This window comes from Corvus cornix, chromosome 11, assembly GCF_000738735.6.
Source record: "Corvus cornix cornix isolate S_Up_H32 chromosome 11, ASM73873v5, whole genome shotgun sequence".
NCBI lineage: Eukaryota > Metazoa > Chordata > Aves > Passeriformes > Corvidae > Corvus > Corvus cornix.
In genome coordinates, this window is record NC_046341.1 from 15,830,622 (window position 1) to 15,843,605 (window position 12,984).

The 12,984-nt window shown below is 37.1% G+C and overlaps 1 long non-coding RNA gene across 2 annotated transcripts in view; it reads right to left on the bottom strand.

Annotated features, from left to right (window-relative positions):
• Window positions 1–12,984, bottom strand: part of LOC120410613 — a 55,743-nt gene that overhangs the window by 24,903 nt on the left and 17,856 nt on the right. The window lies entirely within an intron of this gene.

Below are 12,984 nucleotides of genomic sequence, written 5' to 3' on the forward strand. Positions count from 1 at the left end.
CTAAAGAAATACACAATAACTAGGCAGGAAAGGGCCAAGATTTATGGCCTAGAAACATCTCCACTGACCAGCATACACCAAGCCTTCCTGGCTCCCTCCTTGCCAGAATGGCTTTTCTAACAGTTACAATGATATACTGTCTCTCCCTACTGTTTTACAAGTACATTAGCTTTATTTAATGAGATCTCTGAGTAATTTAACAGATGTATATAGGACATAAGACTAGAAAAACTCTTGCTACTTGAACACTTTTGCCAAGGTATTCTAGGGCTAGCTAATCTCCACTACCATGTTATATTCCATGAAATACTGTTATTGGAATTTTGGGAAGGTTTTTAAAAATTATTTTAATAGGAATGTTATATTATAATCTAATAGAATAGTGCCACATTCAACACTTGCTTGTATTAGGCCCATTAAAGTAAGGTTAAAAGTGATTACTTTAGTTCTTCAAAATTACTTATGTATTAAAAGGCCTGAGAGAAATTCAAAAGCAGAGATTGATATATCTGTTAAATCTTGCACCCTGTTCTTTCCTGTAACTTCAACATCATGTCCCAAGGGAAAAGAGACAGATTCTTCCATTTTAAAAACATATACTCAGCTTTAAAGTTCACAATGATTGGATCACTCAATGACAAAGCATTTCAAAGTACTGTATTCTGAGGTTTTGTTTAACATATGAAGGATAACCAGTCATTAGTTTAACACAATAGCTCTGCTTTCCATTATTTTTATTATTTCTGTTTCTGAGCAACAGACAATGTTTTGGATGGCTGCTGTTATCCAGCAAAGTAGTTTTAAATAATAGTGTTATACAATAAAATATTAAATGAAAGAAGCTGCAATAATAACTTTTTAAATAACTCTAATCAGCTAGCAATTAATAATACGGGGGTGGCAACAAGGAATTACCTGTTTAAAGTGACACTCTAACTTTTTCTGAGTAAAAGAAAGGTGGGCATAAACTTTATGCATTTGTCAGTGTGTTTTTTGCAGCAGTGAATCTACAAAAATCCATACAGTGTGTTGAGTTTTCTCATACATTATACTTTTTAAATTGATTAAAAATAGAATATTGCCCCAGATTCAGTAATTACTTCAATGAACTACATTAAAAAAAAATTCAAGAACTTCAATGCTACCCGCTGGTGAGACCAGTACTAATTGAGTTTAGTGGCATTTTTCTGTAAATAATATATAGTCTCATTAAAGAAGGTTTATTTTAGTTTGAAAACATATTTCTTTTTAAAATTCTTTTAAGCTGAAGGGGGAGAAAAAAGGGGGGAAAAAGGGATGAGGGTAATATTTACTGTTCTTGCAAAGTGTTCAATGTCCTTCTGGCTTATAGGATGTTGTGTTAACCTTGAATTGGAGCATAAAACACAGGTTGATATATAATTACTCATAGAAGTCTATGGAATATACAACAAACATGCTACAACATGTCTAATATTTGGAGAAAATCCCCATACATATCTAACCAAAGTAAACATTCTGACCCACCCTCCCAAATGTACCACACCTTACCCAGAGGCAAGGATTCCATGTTTAGAAAGCAGGAAACACCAAGCTGTGAGCAGAAAATCTGATATTTCTTTAAATACCAGAAAACACTGACAAATCTCTGCTTGCAAAATTATGGACGGTCACCATGTAAAATTATGCTCGAAATCAAGAACAAAATTACTCCCAGAGTAGAAAAGACTGGGGGAGAGAGAGGGACAACATGAGCTGATATAGAGCAAATTCATTGCATGAAATTTCATTTCTTGAGAGCTATACATCAAGGTGTATTTGTTTAATGAGGTTGACACTAGAAAGATGTATAGAACATATCAGACACCCAGTACCAGTGCGTTCTGGGAAAAAGATAACATCTGAGGATCTGACCACTCACTTCGTCTTCGAGCCAGACTTCTCTATCTACTGGTTCTTCAGGGGATTATAAATGAGAGGGCAGGAGGAGCAAGGAGCAAAATAATGAAAAACAACACAAAAAAAGAAAAATTATAACATTGTAGAGCCAAGTAAAGCCAAATTTATTGACCTCACAACTACATAATCAAGAGAAAGTTATCACTGTGGAAACTTTTACTAAAGCAGAATGATCTTAAATAACAAGGGAGTGCTATGAAATTTACAGCACTTTTAAGATATGCAAATTGAATGCAAGGTATAGACATAAGGGTAATTAATTGTAAATCTAAGAATAATGTTTCTTTGTCAGGGCTGTCTCCATGTTGTGGAATACATTCTAATGTGCCTTAACTCTGAATATTTCTTAAAGGCTGGTCTAATTATGAGATGTTCAGAATTTCAAAATAGTAGTTATTCTTATCGTTTAATATAGCTGCTGTAAAGTTTCATAACAAAATTTACTGATTACATGAAAATATTTTATTTTAATTTTCAAGAATAAAGCACTTGTTTAAAAGTCTAGGCACTGAGTATTTACCTTGAAAAAAATAATATGATGGAAACAGCTTTTGCTAAAACAGTGTTTTGTGGTGGGTTTTTTTTTAAGGAAGAGAAAGGAAAGTGGCAAAGAATCAACATAATTAAGTGTAAACATCTTTATCTCCTGCACTTTTAAAGTTATAATGCTGGTTTTCTAAGGACTTCATAGAATAAAATAGAATCTTATCATTCCATCATTTACTTAATTTTTCGTTTAATTAAAGTCATTCATGTGGCAATTATTCAGGTCAACCTTTCCATTGCAACAGGACTATAAAAATTCACTTTCTCATTTTAAAACGTGGTAAGATTGGAAAGAAAATTTTCCAAGTTTGAAAAGAAATTTATATAAACTTATAGAACATCTAAAATCATTCATAGCAATAATTCAAGCCCCTGTCAGCTTCAGTAACAGGCCTATATACGTGGCTGTGCTTCCTGATAGAAAACCCACTATTTGAGCTGCTTTTAGTGTTTAATTTAGACAAATTAAAATGAAGCTTCTTTAGGGGCAGCATAGTAAACAGCCTTCAACAATAATGCCATAATAGCCTGGATGCCTTGGATTTTTAGGGGAAAGACACTTATTAATCCTCATGTCTTAGCAGAACTTGCTATAGACCCAGGGAAGAGTTAAACAGTATTGGAGGGAAGAGCATGAGCAGCCAAAGCTCTCTTTGAGCTTTGGTGAGTCAGATTTTCTGACCACCAAACAGCAAGAGAAGCAGGTACTCCAGCAACACAGTGTTTGGGAACATTATTCCACTTGGTAACTCTTAAGTTCCAGGAAAACAAACTGTAATCACAGATATCTCACAAAGAAACTACACAATCAGTAGCATGTGATTTAGATACACATGCAGTAGCTCTGCAACAAAAATGTCCTTATTTTCACCAGTCATCAGTTACACTCCTACCACTGGAGGAATCATCCATAAGCCCCACATCCAGGATACACTTTTCATACTTCAAAGAGAAAAGAGCAAAACACTTCAAAAACTACCTATTTTAGAAGAGGTGCAAGTGAGGCAGCTGGTCATGGGTGAGTGGTCAGCTGGGAGGATTATAGCCCTTCAGGAAAACTGCCATGTGACATGGACTGGTTTTGTGGGAGCAGAGAGGAAGGAAAGGGGAGGAGAAGAGCCCCAGTTCCTTGAGCAGCTGGAATTTAATAGCAAAAAAACCCCAAATCAACAGTTCAAAATTTTGGCCAGCAGAATCAGAGTTTGTTATCTGCACGAGAAGAAATGCATTTCAGAAACACGTCAGAAAAAGTCTTTGGGAGATAGGGAACAAAGGGAGAGGTTAATCATCAGTGTGGAATACAAAAGTAAATGCTAACATAACTTTGGAAAAAGTGCACATCATCACTTTGTGTCTGCTCTGCCTAAACAATTAAAATATTCTGTTAATATTTTTTACCTAAGCATAACATACTGTAACTTTAGCTCCCCTTCAGTGACAGTTTGTGCTTGGAAGTTCTGTTATAGTTTAAACAGAGAGCTCGGGAAATTTTGAAATCATTGCCAGATATAGAGGCATATTTCATAACATGAGTTAAATGCATCAGATGCTTACATGAGAGGGTCTCTCCTATATAACACTTGCAGAAATTATAAATTCTCCATATGCCAGCAGAGTTAATAGCTTCCTTAAAAGAACTTTCAAAAATTATGCTTGCACAGGAGTAAGTTTCCAAAACTTTCTATAAGGAAACAGAAAACCAAGGCACTTATTAATGCTGGCTTGTAACTGGAGCAAACTGAAATTTTCATCCTTTCTTCTTTTCATGACAACTTCCCTACACAAGGCTTAAACTTCTAGGAACCTGAAGTATCAGTGGGAATTCCTACTGACACCTGCTTCTCTAACTTCTTCAGAAGGCAGAAAACTTAGTCTGAAATAACGAAGGTAGTGAGAGAACAGTTTGGGTAGAAGATGTGCCAAAGTTATGCAAGAATTTCTAAAGACCACTTAAGGAGGAATCCTAGGAGACAAACTTCATGGCTTTGATGGAAACAAATGATATGAAGACAGATTTTTCCTTTTCTGTACAGTGCAAATGGTATTACAGCACAGAAAAGAGATCCTGATGTGGAAGCACAAGGCTCTTGCTTTCTCAGGCTGCTTTTCTGTGATGTGACAAACAAAGGTTATTGTCCTTTTGGAAGCATTTTTGTACATTATAATTTGAATCGGATTTCAAGTGGAGATCACAATTTCTTTCGATCAATTAGTGCAAGACTGTATATCTTAAGTGTGTTGCAGAGGTTAACCACAGCTATGTTTGACCCACATTAATTTTTCTCATTAGTCTATGATACCTACCAGCAATTTTACTCACTGTTTTTGCAGGTTCAGTGAACTTTTCAAATTGTTATAATTTTGCCAAAATCTCTGATAATCAAACTTGTAACTGACTGCCCAGAAAATGTAAAATGGCAGAAGAGCCAAACTCAGCTTACACAGTAACCCTGACTGAAGGGTTAGAGCCAGCAAGTTATTCTAAGCCAGTTATTTCTGAAGTCATTAATCACCAAAAAAATGCATTTATTTTCTGTTTCTTGTCACTCCAAACCTGCTTCTCCAATTCAATTACTGCCAAATTAAACTGTTGTGAAAACAAACTGTGGCAAGCACTGAACTGTAGCATAACTTCTACTCTTGAATCTCTTCTACTCTCCAGTCAGACAACAGCTTTCTTCTAGCTTAGCAATTGAACAGGGTGAGCATCCTCCTCACCTGGAAATAACAATGGGAGGATCTGTGAACTAGACACAATTTACACATTGCACTGGTTTTTTTCTTTTCCATTGAAATTTTTCCTGTTTTCATTGAAATAATCAATGGTGAGGTGAACTTTCAGCACTTGGAAGTACAGACAACAGACTAATAAAAGAGCACTTCAGGAGGACCTATTCACAAAATCCACTCCCACACGATGAAGCACCACCCGCTAAACCAGTCCCACCCATTTCAGTTGGATTCCCTCACCAATGAACACACACAAGGTATGTGGTGGGACAGCAAAACAGGCAAATTCAGCAACTGGCCTCACACCCTCCTTGTTAAACAGACTTAGTTCTAATTACTGTAAGATGGATGGCCTTACAAAATACTTTTTATTTTTAAGGTCATTAAGTAAAGTGGAATCCTTCACCTTGTCCTTAAACTCAGTGGAAACTGCTCAGTTCACCTCTTTCACTTGGCGTGTTTAATTATTTGCACAGCTTGAATTAATACTAGGTCTATGTGTGAATGTCTCTGCTTGTCTTACTTGCTGCCAGTCACTTCACAATACCCAAAATTTGAGGTTTTCTTGCTGCAGGAGTCATCAGGGAGCAAAAGCAGAAGAAAAGACCTAAGTGAGAGGACTCTGATATTTCCAAAGATCCCTTACTTCAGTCGCTCTACTTCCTAGCATAAGATGTCATTCGTAGACCATTAGAAGATAGGAAGAAATATAATATCAGGCCAAAGAATACACTGACACTTTGTAATACGACAGCTTGATGGATCTTTGGTGACTCAACCCAAATTTAGAGAAGTCACATTTACACTGCCTATAACTTAACACACAGAATAGCTCTGAAATCAGAGCAACATGGACTGTAAAAAGGTCACTGAGAAAAGACAATCCAGATGCACAAAAAAGAAATAAGAACTGGCACACACTTACCAATTTAAGACTTACCAATTTAAAGAAACAAGTTCACAGCCACAATGAGATAACAAGTATATTTTACACAAAGGATATACATTATTGTGCAATATTTTCAAGTGCAAAGCTTGGGATTCCAAATGTGATCCAATACAAACCAGAGTTTTGGTAAACAAGCCTGTAGCTCTCTTATTTTTTGTTTTTTAATAAGAGTTCCATATCACATTTGAGATGCCAAGCAAGAGAGGGTGAAATGCTGCTATCTATAAACCAGCAATACACAGGCACAAGGTTCCTGTGCAGGAGGATCGAACCACACATAAACAAAAAATAGAAAAAAAAAATAGAATGAAGCTAAATAAAAATAATAAAACAAAAGCTACAGATTAAATTCTCTCCTTTCTTATATCCTTTAGAGGCAGCATGAAGTCAGTGCACTTGCACAGGATGTAAGTCAGGGCACAAATTGGCCCTTCAGCTCTGAGATTCCTCCAAGCTTTCCCAACAGCTTGCTGAGCATAATTTGGGCTGGGTTATTTAAAGCTACACTGGATAATACAGTGCAAAGACTGGTGTGAACAATAACTCTTGCACAATTTATCATGCAGAGAAGAGCTACTAATCTTTTTAGAAAACAAGGTATTCAAAATTATTTAATGCTAATATTTATGCATCAGAAAGCATTCTAAGCACAAAACAGCCCTCCTCCCCCTCCCCACACACAACATGCATTTGTGAACATCTTCAGCTACAATACACCATATTTTCAGAGAGTCTTGAAATTATCGTACTGTATGTTGGCATTTATGAAATTCTGTTATTAATGCCACTCTCATAACAAAGATAAGCTGTGTTTACAATACTAATACCTTCCACAAATAATTAGGTATGTATAGCTACACGTATAGTCTTATATAGCAGTGATGGCTCAAAACTGTAAATTTAAAGTATATTATTGTAATAAACAGTAATAATAGCAATGATTATAAAAATCAGTTTGGCATGCTTCTGCCTAGCAGAATTCTGTACCACACTGTCAGTTAAAAACAAAAAACCAAGACAAGAAATAACAACTACTATTTTCTTAGCTCTTCTTTTTTTTTTTTTTATTACATGCTATTATTTTTTAAAGTAAAAAACTGGAATTATTTCAAACTAAAGGTAATTATGAAATCAGTCTAAAGTAGCAAGTCTTCCTGACCAAGCAGATGGATATCAATCCATCACTGCACTTACATAATTACTGCTACATTCTTTTAAATTATAAGTTTGTAAAAGTACTGCTGTCTTTGAATAATTTTCAAAGTATCTCATAAGAACAAGGTTTTCTTTACATTTCAACTCAAGCCTAAAAGTGAAATTATAAATTTTCATATGTCAGATTTTTTTTTAAGTATAAAACATAATGTTTAAAAAAATCTTGGCATAATTCTATTGCTTCCTAGGAGAGTTGGATGCTTCCTTTGCCTTAGCTAGCATAGGTACAATAAATCACAAAACTTGCATGCAATACAGGTTCCATATCCAACTCAACACAGTATTTATTAGGCCAGTGAACTCCCTATCTGAATTTTTTGCTGCACTTCTGCTGCAAGACACTAAGCCTGTGTTTGTTTTGGCAATACTATGGTACGACAGAGAGTTAAGCACCTTCTGTGTGATCTCCAGCTACAACATTGCTGAAGGATAAGAAAGTTACATATACTCAAGAAAAGTAATTTCTGTAAACATTTCCAACTTTCATTTAAATCAAGACATTAAACCCCCACAATCTCCCAGGTCACACACAGTCAGGGGAAAATGGGCACTTAACTATCGTTTACCTGGATTGAGGAGTGTAGGAAATTGCCCAATTATTTGTTAGATTTAGCAAGAGGGAAAAGGACTCAATATCCCTATTACTGAGAACATTCAAACACATACAACTGCATTCAAAATTGATATTAGTTGCAGTGCCTTAGCCATCAGAGCACTCTCCACTAAGTCAGCCTCTCCAGACTGCTTAATACTAAGATCCATTAGACTGAAGTTCCATGTACAGCTTTCCAGGGTGCTACTGCCCACACATTCCCTTTTTAACAAGTTTATGTTGAAGATAGTTTTCCTGAAGCAAGAGACTTGGTTTGGTAAAAAGAAATAGCACTATTATCAAACAAGAGGCAAAAGCAAAAGAAGAGTTATCTGAAATTCCTCAAACTCTCTTTTCACAGTCCCTTTTAAGTTGTCTCAGACTTCATTCCTTATCTCTGTGTGCTGAACCTCAGTCTGAGTTTCTGCTTATTGGTCTTAGTTTCCCCAAGGAACCTCTGATGGTTCTTTAATGAAGCCATAAGAAGAATATCCTCTGAGAAGCTGTGTATTCACTGTTTTCTTATAAAATATGATTCTTTCCCCCCTTTCCCTTCATCTTTTAATTCCAAACCAACACTAAACAGAACAACAGCAGTAACAGAAACCTGGCTCAACCCACTCCTGTGATTACAGAAATTCCTTCTATTGGCCTCTTCTATAACTGTACATGTTTTCTATTAGTTTAATCAAGGCTTTTGGTGGCCCTAAGTTTCCAAAATATGCCATTTCTGTGAGATAACTTGCTAAATCTATTTTCAAGGCAATTATTAGTAGATTCAGCTATATTGCAACTACACCAATTTCCATCTTTTTAAAAATACCCCATAAAAGTATCTGTTGTGCCTTCCTCATACATTCTGCAAGCATTACTTTATTATTTTCTGAAAGAGACCTAATTTCTTTTTATTTTCTCCTACTCATTCAGTCCTGTATGTTTTTTGCAAGTCTTGTTCTGAACAAGTCGTGTTTTACTCAATATTCGCTGTCTACTAGACAGAGCTTGTGCTTTCACCTTTGCCATTTTTTACTGAGGTTTTTACCATGTCTCAGAATTCCAAAGTGTATTCTCTCCTTCAGTTCTAGTAGGAATTTTCTAACAATCTGCCTCATGTTTTGTACCCCACAGTGCAGAGCACTTCACCGTGTTCTCTCCATCCTTTATTCTCTGCTGGCTGTCCTGAGCCGTTTGCTGGGGCTTCTCTGTCAGCACTGGCACACCCAGCTCAGGGTTTCCCTTGTTTGGGACATGATCCTTGTGCCACATTTCTCTTTACACATCCCTCTGCTGCTTTTACACTGATTGCTTCTCCAGTTGATTTTTTTGTCTCTGTTTACTTTCTTTTAGTGTCTTTGGTTATCCATGTAAGCATATGATGCATTTAACTCATGTATTGAGCTCTTTGGCTGATCACTGCCTTTTTGTTCTCCTTCAGTCTCCTATTCACCAGTCACATTTCAACTGTTATTCAGCTCAGCATAAGGTGACTACCAAGACTGCCAAAAGTGGGCTCAGGTACAATCAATTGTCCAGAAGTTGTTGACGTCAGGCTTCCACACAGAGCTGGTTAATGAGAAAAAAACAGGACCCTGCAACTGGAGATTTGGGAAACAACAAGGACCTCGGGGTCCATGAGATCAAATCTTTTAGTTCTTTCCTAATCAGGCCATTAAAATAAAATCTAAAACTATGAATTAACCATAAATTAGGCACAGTTTATTTTCCACTTGGGATAATTTCTTATGTGTGTTCTGAAAAATCTGGTCTGTCTTTTAAATCTACACCATCCTTGCTGCTTGTAAAAGGGAGCCAGTGATCTGCATGACAACACACTTGATCTTCTTCCAATAGACAAAGTCATCCTGAGCTTTCTCAGCAGCAATATCAAATTCCCTTTTTTGTGTGTGCGTGTGTGATGGTTTGTGTTGGAATAGCTTCTTCATTATTAGAAGAAAGTTGCTAAAGAATATGTTTAGCAAATTTCTCTCTCATTTTCTTCACCAAATTAGTCAGTTGTTCCAGTCGAAGAATTCCAAATCAGTCTTTCTTTTCACATTTTAAAAATCTCTCTTCATCCATAAAACATTTCTTCTTTAAAGATATTGACATTTTCTTACCTTGCATCTCAAAAGAGTTTAGAAAATCCAGGTTGAGAGCAGCATATTGGAGTCTAGGCAATAGATTACAAATTGCTATTTGATCAAAATATAAGCCAGCTAATTTAAGTGCTTCTTATTTAAATATAAAAGCTTTCATATATTTAGAATAAAAAATGCCTTCTAAGTGAATGAACAAACCAGAAAAGTGTAACTAACACTGTCAGTGAAGCTACTGCAACAGGTACAAGGGGGCTGATTCCTGGAGGCCAAAAAAAATAAAAAAATAAAGACTATGGTGTGAAAATGCAATCTAAAAAGGTGCTACTTTATGTACTACACATATCTGCACTGCAAGAGATATGAATGCAAAGGCTGTCAAAAAAGCCTAAAACATACAAACACCTCAAGATCATAAAGCTTTCAGCTTTAAGATTTTAATAGAAAAAGCCAATAGCTGAACTCTCTACTCAGACCAAAGTTTCAAATAGAATCAAAAGATGTTGAATTTCATTACATCTGGTTAAAAGTGACAAAAGTGGCTGTAAAGGCTCAAAACCCTGATTACAGAAGCCCCTTTCATGTCTGCTAAGAGACAAGACAGATGTTCCTACCAAAAGCTCAGTGTCAGCCCAACAGGAGAGCATTCCAGGGGTCTCTGCCTCTCCCTCCCCCATCTGCAATGGCCAGGAAGCTGTGGCAGGATGACCAAGAACAGAGCGTGGATTAGGATCAGTCTTTACAGCAACACCAGGTAAAAACAAAAAATGCTTCCATTTTTCTGTGCAGAATCTAGTTAACTGGCTCCTTTTGGACCACCTTCAACAAAATAAGGAGCCTTTGTTTGAACATCCAAAGTATCAAGGTCAGGACAACAGCAAAGTACAACATCAAGCAACACATTTGAGGGGATGGCTCTGGAGCAGCTGGTTAGCTTCCATGATGAATGGGAATTACAGCAGTTTTCAAGAGACCAACAGAAGGCTGGCAGGGTCCTAATCAGCTATAACATCAGTAGTAAAGATCTAAGGAGACTAGAGCATTTCCAAAACTAGAAACTTCTCTGGGCTTTAGTTTCAATAATTATAGCTGTGACAGCTGGACGGTGTGGGTACATGACTGGAATGGGTTGGAGTTTTTGACATATGGTGCTATTGGAATCCTGTCTGTCAGGAAAGGAGCATAAAATTACCCCCCAACAACTGGGGGCTGCAGCGCATGTCATCCTGTCTCAAAGTAAAGGAGCAAAGATAGCGTTTCTGCAGGTTAACATTCAGCAAATGACAAAATGTCATTCAAGTAATGTTACAGCAGAACATCAGTGTAAAGCGCTGCAGGGTCGCAGGGGCAATTTAAGTTAACTGGAGGAAGCACATTGGCATGCCTGGTTTTCCTTCTGCTAACTAAATTTCTAGCTTCTCTTACCCTCCTGGAATAACCATTTGGTGCTGACACTGCGGGAAGTGGCCTCACATGGCTTGAAAGAGACTCCAGGTGTGCTGAACAATAATTTCAGATAGTTACTTCTTTCTAAGTGTGCCTCTGATAAGGTCTTTTTCCATCCTGCATGCTTTAGCCTGTTTAAAACTCATGCACACCCAGAGAGAGGGCAAGCTCTATCCTCCCCGTAAATTGATCATTCCATCAAAAAGCACTGTGTAGTGGCCAGTAATTAATTTTTCTTTACATTCTACTTTTTAAAAATGAATGTAAAAACTCTGAAGCAGATGATGTTCAGTATAATGAAGTGACACAGGCCTGTTTGTCAGCCAGACCATCACTCTGCACAAGGCCTATTTCTGCTAGGAAGAATAGTTGAACTATAGGTTGTTAAGACAGAATTTTATCTGACTTTTCCTCAAGCTCTGAATTGTGCATGCTGAAATTAAACCCTTTCATTACCACTCCCCATTCCCTATCATTCCTCCTTCTGTTGCCAAATTTGCCATTAAGGGCAGTTTTGTTTCCTAGTATACACACAGAAATATATTTGCTTACCTTGCAATTACCAGAACTAAAAACTATTTTTTCCCCCCTTCTTGGGGATTTTTTTTTTTTGTGGCACAAAACCTCCTTAAAGCTAGAAGCAGCCCATTCCAAAAGGCAGGAATTTGAGCATGTGTGTCTGAAGGCCACCATGCAAGAACAGGGAACTTCTGCTGATATGGAAAGGACACACACAGAAGGTGACAGTGGGAATGTGCTACCAAGCAAACATATTGCTCAAAATGCAAGGTTGGATTACAGAAATCAAACTGAAACTAGTGAGGGATATTAGGAAGGACAGGAAGGGTTTACTTAAGCACAAGATCAACAAAAGGAGGTTTGAAAAAAGTGTGGGCCCGCAGATCAACCAGCACAGGAGATTCAGTGACAAAGAGGGAGCGAAGGTACTGAGTGTTTTTCATTCCACTTTTACATGGAAAGTCTGGACACAGGTTTCCACATGCCTGGAACACAGGAAAACTTCACTAAATTGTTTGCTTACTTAACATGAGGGTGGTCAAATACTGACCCAAGGACCCAGCAAGGCTCCATCCTTGAAACTGCAAAACTGAACAGGCTGTGGTCCTGGGCAGCCCCACACAGCTGACCCTGCTTTGGGCTGACCTTTTCACCAACCTTCTGATAGGATTCTGTGCTGAAAACCAGCAAATTTTAGAAAACACCATGGTAACACTTTTAATTGGTGCTAAAAGACCTGCTTTAAACCAGTAAAATTACAGAATTAAACCTGAAATGTAGGGGTATTTTTGGATGCATATATATCTTGAAGGGCCTCCACAGCATGAGAAATTTTAGCTAATATACAATATTGACTCTAGTAACTCATGCTTATTTTCTACCTTATGTGTCACAATATGAAATTTTGGCAATTAATGATGACAGAGGAAATAGATGCCATTTAAAGGATAAGC